Raw genomic sequence first — 8,323 nt, 5'->3', positions numbered from 1 at the left:
AACCTTTCTTTCCGCCATATACAATCGAGTAGCTCCAGAATGCTGCTGATATTATTCGGATTGACCCTTTTTCCAGCATAATGCTGTTAAGTAGCATCAAAATATTGATTTTAATACTCTGCTTGACCCTTGTTTTCAGCATATCCTATCGAATAGCACCTACATTTTTCTGTCATTACTTAGCTTAACCCCTTTTTCTATCAATTGCAATCGAATAGAATCAAGAGGTTAAGAGTGCATACTATAATTCAACCTTACTTTAACATATGCTATTTAATAGCTCTAAGATTTTATCCCATAACACAGAAATCAATATCATGTGGCTAAATTTATAAAACCCTGACGGGTCTTAAGCAAGATATGGTTGCTTTTATTTTAATATCATTTTTATCATTGACCATTGATACCATCCAAGAATGTTTCAGCAGTTTTAAACTGACTGCAGAGTTCAAACAATTCAGTAATTATAAACAGCAAGGAAACATTGTGATCCCAGCAATCGTTTTTTTATTGTATATAACATATAATAGGTCCGGAAAAAGGCAACCACATCAAGGAATCTCTGAGGCTGCATGAGCCAAATTTTAAAATTTCACTTCGAAATATAAAAAGAAACATAGAAGACCAATTCTTATGATAATGTTTAACAAAGAGGTAATAAATGATGCCCTGAACAATTTAAACGTATATTTTGACTATAAAACGAACATAAATTCTATAAAATTAATCAATAAATATACAAATATTCAAAATATAAATACAAGTTACAGGGAAGCCTAAAAGCATAACTTACACAGAGATTAGTGGCAAGAAAACTTTAAATCAACTAACTATATATGTACCTAATAGAAATCGAGAACCTTATTGAAAAGTGTACATCAACCTACACACATTTAGCTGGTTTTATGGGTAATTGTAGTAATGGTCTTTAGTAATTATAATATTGTAAAACAGCTAATTTAGTAAAACGTATAATCCCAACAAGTTATTTATTGTCTGTAGTAGTAAAGGACCAAACTATTATGTAAGCTTAATCGATAGGTAGATATACATTTACCTGAAGATAAATACCATTCATAATTTTCTTGTAATATAACATACCTATTCATAGTTTTCAATCTTTCAAAAAAAGTTACAATTGGAGTATAAGTATACGAAAATATTAAATTTTGTTACGTAATGCTTAAAATCAGAGCTTTGAGTCACCATACTGAACATATGATATTTAATTAATGTAAACTACACTACTTGGACCCCGCAACAGGGCAAACCAGGCTTACAGACTGATTGGAATCTACACAATGCTACCAAATGTAGATTAAGATTACAATTATCGGTTTTTCACAAACGGGGGGAAATGAATCATAAAGATATCCCTTTTTACTCATATAGTTATATGAGTTTATATATATATATATATATATATATATATATATATATATATATATATTATAAGACAGTTAGATGACCCAAAAATTATGATATAGGAACACTTTCAGGGAATATTGACCTACAATTTTAATAGACAGATTGGCTGGAAATGTACTGAGGTATAGATTTAATTTATTAAATATTATCAATGTGTACAGTTATTTACAAATCCATTATAAATGCATAATGTTATTAAAATCAATGTGCAAACAATTCGTAACAGGAGTTTCTGTTTTTCACGTATATGTTATCCCCACAGGAAATATTTGACCCGATCTTTATTAACTATTTGGGATAATTCCATGTTCCACTTTGGATAATTGGAATAGACGAAACCATTTTTTTTAACATTTTGAAACAACATATAAATTAATTTTACATTATTAATTTTAATTTTTTTCAAATATATATTAATTGTAATCATCTACAAAAGATCAACTCCCAATATCGATAATCTCCCAGCAATATAAGTTAAATTTTGAAAACACAAAGCTCCACATAGTACTTAGTTATGTAGCTATAATCAGTAATATTTAAGAAATCTGCGATGTATTAAAGGTAACTTACACATTAATTGAAACTCATTAAAAATAAGATAAAACTAAATATATTTATCATGAAAGAAATATATCATTTTGGAGAAATCCTGATACACGTTGTAATAGTACATGCTAAAAATTTATTGAATAAATTGTTTTTGTTGTATTTCTGTTTTATTTCTTTTTGCTTGAAGCAAAGACATTTCGCTGATGAAATAATAGAAACCGAATATCGTTATTTATAAATTGTGTTCTCGTTATAATATTAAAATTGGATGGCAATTTTGTTTAAAACATTTACATGGCCAATACCAAATTTGTCACTTTTGTGTTAGTCTACGATAAAATGAATTGTAAGAGGATTCTTAGGCTATGGATGAATTGACTATTGGCTATAGGATGGATTGTTAGTAGGCTACTTAATTGAATCAAATAGCGCAGTAGATCATATGCACGTTTATTCAAACAATAAAACAAGTATATATCAATATCGGGAAAGCAAACACTTCTTGTTCCATTTTTTTAGATAAAAAGTGGAAAGCTTTTTTTGGATATTATGTTTTGAATAAAGTAAAAGGTCTTATATTAAAGTTGTAAATTGCTTCATATTTACGTATTTTGTAGGAATAGGGCTTTATTTGTGGGAAAATTTGTTTACTTCAACACTTAGTTCAATGATGATGTGATATAACAAATAGTCGTGAGAAAATAACGTAGCCTAAACTATTTTCTGTTGTAGTTTTATGTAACAAGGACCAAAATAGGTTTTTTATATGTATAGTGGTATTTTAAATGACGAAGTCTTCGCCAATATTCAAGCTTACTGTTACATAACTTACTTACTGCCGGGGCGTAACAAATCTCAGTCGATTCTTTGCTTCGTCTATGAGCCTCTTCCACGCCACCCTGTCTTCCGCCAGATCCACAGACCCTCCACACCGGGTCACATCTTCGACCACTTGTTACATAGTTATATTACTGTTACATAGTTTTTGAAAAATGTTTGAACACAATTAAAATGTACTATATTCATTAGTTGATGTACACTTTTCAAAAGGAGTATCTGAAAACATGTATTTTGTACAGGAGGAGCTGTTAAAAAAGTAGAGTACAGAAGTATGTATATTAGTGACGCCACTGCTAATGATTTACACTTACAGCATTCTAAATAATATACAATTAAAATAAAATCAGTTTTCTATAAAACGAAATATTTAATTTGTATCTACGATGTGATGACTCTAGGGCGAACAATTTTAGTTCTTGAAGCACTTATTGCACCGTTACTAATCATGGCTCCTCCTGTAAGTCTAATTACTGACAGTTATCCATATTAGATGGAAAAACAACGATTACAACAGGCATATAAGGCGATAGCTTATTGTCAATGCTTGAAATAGGAACCTTTTTTTGCAGTTCATACCACATATAAATAAAAACGCACACACAAATTCCAGAATCTCTTGGGCGCCAGGAGCGAATCTGTTTGTATTGTTTTAACTGTTTCTAATTACAGTTAGACCAATTAAGCAGTTGCAACATCCGAAAGTACCTTTTGTTTGTTTCTTGTAGTTGTTAATTAGCACTTTTAAAACGGCTGTTTCGTCTACTACGCTCTTTGGTCTTTACTTCGACCTTACTAAAATCCGGATCAAATGTTCAACCACGTAAATCCAAGAGAGATCTGGAAGATGTAAAAAGCTAATCTAGTATACAAATTAAGTCTTTGTTTTGTCTAGTATATACTAAGTGTCACAATGCAGTTGCAAAAAGTTATCATTTGCAATACTAACGTTTAATTCTGCTATACATAATACTACAAATACTAACATCTTAGTTTTCTAATAATTCAATTAAAATATTATTGCTTTTTGTTCATCATTTCTATGAATTGAATGTGTCATTTCATTAGTTCATTTAAAATTATCAATGAACATCATTAATAACATCTATTTGGAACTGAAAAGTTATTGTAGATTTTAATGTTTCAAAAAGGTTGTGTGTAATAATGCATCCTAGAACTCAACTTCACATTAAATATTTGATAACTAGGCAATATTCAATATTTTGTTACTGCAATAAAAATTAAGTACATTGGTTAATAAAAATTTAAAATAAATTTTTTTTATAGTTTTCCTTTAATTTCCACTTAATACAGTTTAATTATTTAATTTAACGGTAAATATTTAGGTAGTGGACAGACCCTAATACTTTCAATTCAAAATGATTTTATATAAAATAGCCTATAGGCATTTATCTACATACACCAAAAGCTGTCTCAGAAAATAGCTGTTGTTACTAGTTCTATATAATTATGACATAGATAACATCTTAAGTTTTTATATAGACTTATATTTAAATTGCTGAAAAAACCGAACGTCTTATACACATATCGGCAATTGACGTGTGTAATAGTTACTTTTGTAACTGACAACAGTTATCAGGACATACCAGTGATTTAGCGGAGTTACACAACACTAATATGAGATGCTATACAACCAAGAAGTAACAACGAAATAACAGTGTAACAATAGTTAGGACACACAGCTTAGGATAGGGGTAGATAGAGGTTATAAGCGGACAGCGGGCAGTAGGCAGTAGAGGTCCTGACAGACAGTGTGCAGTAAGTGGAAATAATACTGAACTCTTCCTTAATATATACACTCGTCTATATATATACAAATGTATAAGTTAACGTACTAACAATAAATATAGTATTACGTTCACAGTCATTTATACAATACCTTTACATGTTTAAATACCCTACCGGATTAAATACCGTATATATACAGTCACCGTGGTCTCAGTTGAAAAGTAATATAACAATTAAATAATTTAAACGAATAACTAATACTAACAGCTTGCGTCTAGAACGAAGATTTCTATTTACAACGTAAAAACCATTACTTAAATATGATTTGCCACGATGATTGACTGTGTTGTTTAGGGAAACCTAGAACTAGTAATTTAGTATATTTAGTAAAAATATATTTGTGCGTAACGTACCACGATTTACAATATGAAGCACTTATTCGGTTTAGTTTCATGGCAGTATCCATTTCTTGGAATTAACATCTAGTAGTAGCATCGTTTACTTAAAATTAATTAAATTAGACAAGACATCGAAACCTTTTTTATACAATGACAATGCAGTGTTAAAGCTAGCAACATGTGTTGCAAACATGTTAAACGGTTTCTAATGCATTTAATTAAACAATTATATTCGAAATATTCATTTTACTATTCAAAATTATATCAGTGCCCATTTAAAATACTAGTACGGCAAATACGACCCGTACATTTCAAATACATATAATTTATTGTGCAATACAAAAATAACATATTAATTTAACAAATGATGCCATTTTAAATTACATAGAGCATAACACAATCCAACAGTGAGGTGTAGTATGCAATATCACAATATTTTCCTAGTCTAAGAGAAGTACACAAATTGGCTAATAAGTTTCTTGTATATACAGTAGATTCTAATACAGTATTGACCAGCGCACTAGCATGAAGCTCGCACTACTATTGACTAGAATGATGGGGGTAGGGCGAGTCTCTCCATATCACGTCAAGACGCTCGTCACACCAGCAGCAGGCGTCTCCCCGCCCCACGACCAACCCTGTTACTCCTTCTGCTAACTAAAACAAGAAAAAAAGTATAAGAAACAATAAAAATTGTAGAATATTGTGGTGCAATTAGTGTGTTTTGGATTGTATTAATTTTTTTAATTTTCTGAATTGCATCCATTAAGATAACGTTCTTTGATAGAATGTATCATTTCATAGGAAATTACAGAAATTTAAAGCAGTTTTTGAGTGCATCTCACAATAAATCCCAAAGAAAGACTACTGAAAATAAAGATTGTCAGAAAAGGAATGATATATCCTTTATTTATATATTTTTTCTACTAACAACCCATTTAAACACGTTATTTTAGTTTAATATTCTTAATATTTAAAACTCGTCGTTAATTATAAACAATGTTAAAATATCGCCGAAGTTATTTATATTAGTATATATGTTACAGTCACTGTGATTAATCAGGCATTAAATGTAATGCCTAGTTACAAATTTATTATTCAAAGTGAATTAATGCCTAACCAATCAATGATACGTTACTAACACATTACAGCTAATGCGATTTGGCTCAAGTAAAAATAAGCCTAGAGGAAAAAGGTTAGGTTAGTGTAAGTTAAAGTTAGGTTAGGTTGTTTTTAAGTTGGCTTGATGAATATGGTTTATTAGTTGCATAATGGTTGTGTTGATAAAAAGAGGATCAATAATAACTTTTACCAAAATCATAACTATTATTCCTATTGACAATATATTATATAATAATTAGATTAATTACTTAGGCTGTAACATATATACTGTAACAATGAAAATGTTTATCTTAATTCGTTTTTTATTTGACTCTAATTACAAAATCATCTCAAAGTCATATTTTAAAAATGCCTATACTCGTAGTTCCTGGACAAAACACTCTTATTTTCGATCTCTAGAGAATTTATCTTAATGTAGTTGTAACTCTGCAATTAAAAAAATCAATCAAAAACAACAAAAATACATTAATACAATTAATTAACTATGACCAGTTATGGACTTGTTCTTTGAGTTAAAAAAATACACTTCTAAGAAACACAGTAAGCTGCGTTTCTATGTTTAAACATTTGTATATATTTTTCACTAATATACAAATTGTGACTGTAAAATAACACAAAAGCATATAGAATAACAAATACGAATTTTTGCACTTTGTTTGTAAGGATTGGATAAAACTAACCGTGAAAATGAAACTTACATTTCTTCCGCAACTATTCGTATAACACAATATTTATGTTAATTACAACTTCTTATGATTAGCTTTCAATCTAAAGTTAACATGCTTAAGAGTTATCACATAGTTTTTATTTAATAAACAAATTTGTATTATGTGTTGAGGATCTTTTTACTATTGCAAGTTTGTGGATTCCCAAATAAACAATTCAGTCAACAATATTGTTAAGTAACGAGGAATTGATTTACTTCAACCCTCGCATAAACGGTTATTCTTTGTAATAAATGGAAGCATTTTTGCACGTAGTGGAGGTTGGGTACCTATTTTATTTATAAAGTATAAAGGAATTCATTACACCTCGAATTACAAACTTGAATAATTTTCAAAATATATTTTTTGAGATGTGTGTATGTGAAATACATTCCATATTGCAAGTGTGCGTATCTAATAGTATAGTGTTAAAATCCTAAATTATAAGCAATGTAGATTACGTAAACTGTTGAATCCAAATCAAAATGATGAAATGGTCAATGTATTTTATTAAGATATTGTCAGTATCATAGTTGAGTTTGTCTTGGTGTCTCCATCAAGAAAATATAAACACAGGTCTCAAAAATGTTCGGTAAAAAATTTGTTTCCGACCATTGTAATCTACTTCCGGTGTAAGTTATTGCCCGTGCCATAGTTGAGTTTGTCTCGATGAAAAAATATGTTCCTTCATAGGACTGAGAATCATTCTTTGGCCAAGTCTAAAGTGTCTACTTTCGACCGTTTGAATTCACTTCTTCTGTAATGTGTTTACGGCGTCAATTCTGAGTTTGCTTTATCGACCGATCAATGCAAAATATTCATGTGTAGGTCAGAAACCAACTTAGGTCAAAAGTCGTCTACTTCCGGCTCTTGCAGTCTTCTTTCGTGTAAGATTTTTCCAGTGCAATAGTAATGTTTATTATAGTTTATCATGCTGTATCGAAAAATAAAATACATGTAAACACGTAGGAATGAGAAGCCTACTTAGGTCAAAAAGAGTCTACTTCATTTCGAAATCTACTTCCAGTTTAATGTATTTACAGTGTCGAATTTGAGTTTGCCTTATTGTTCACACCAAGACAATACATACACATGTAGATATCAGAAACCTACTTCTGTAAAAAGGGGTCTACTTCCGGCTCTTGCAATCTTCTTTCGGTTTAAGATATTTCCAGTGCCATTGTATAGTTTGAATAAGAAAATATACATAAATATTCGGAACTGAGAAGCCTACTACAGTAAAACAACATCTACTCCAGATATAGGGAAGAAATCCTTACTAAATGCATGCAATATTTCAAAATAATCGTACCCTTACTAAATGCATGCAATATTTCAAAATAATCGTACATCATAGGTTTGGTATGATAGAAATCTTCGTTTTTTCGGATTTACAGTTCTGGGAAAGAATGGCTCGTTGACGCATATTAGTGTTCCTTTATCTGTTTTTCTGTAATGGCATATTACAATTTCAAGGAAGGCAACCAATTTTGATTTTCATATATGCAAACATTATGGTGGATTTTATAACATTAT

The 8,323-nt window shown here is 30.0% G+C and overlaps 1 protein-coding gene across 2 annotated transcripts in view; it reads right to left on the bottom strand.

Annotated features, from left to right (window-relative positions):
• Positions 1-672: 672 nt before the first annotated feature.
• The window catches only part of LOC124357080 (pro-neuregulin-2, membrane-bound isoform-like), a 56,455-nt gene continuing 48,804 nt past the window's right edge, over positions 673-8,323 (bottom strand). For both annotated transcript variants that reach the window (XM_046808498.1, XM_046808499.1), the window contains one exon: positions 673-5,618. The gene's annotated coding sequence lies outside the window, so the exon portion shown is untranslated. The remainder of the gene's footprint in view (positions 5,619-8,323) is intronic.

The sequence above is a fragment of the Homalodisca vitripennis genome, chromosome 3, assembly GCF_021130785.1.
Source record: "Homalodisca vitripennis isolate AUS2020 chromosome 3, UT_GWSS_2.1, whole genome shotgun sequence".
Taxonomy (NCBI): Eukaryota; Metazoa; Arthropoda; class Insecta; order Hemiptera; family Cicadellidae; genus Homalodisca; species Homalodisca vitripennis.
The sequence above is the reverse complement of the archived record's forward strand: the minus strand, read 5'-3'. Positions and strand labels throughout refer to the sequence as shown.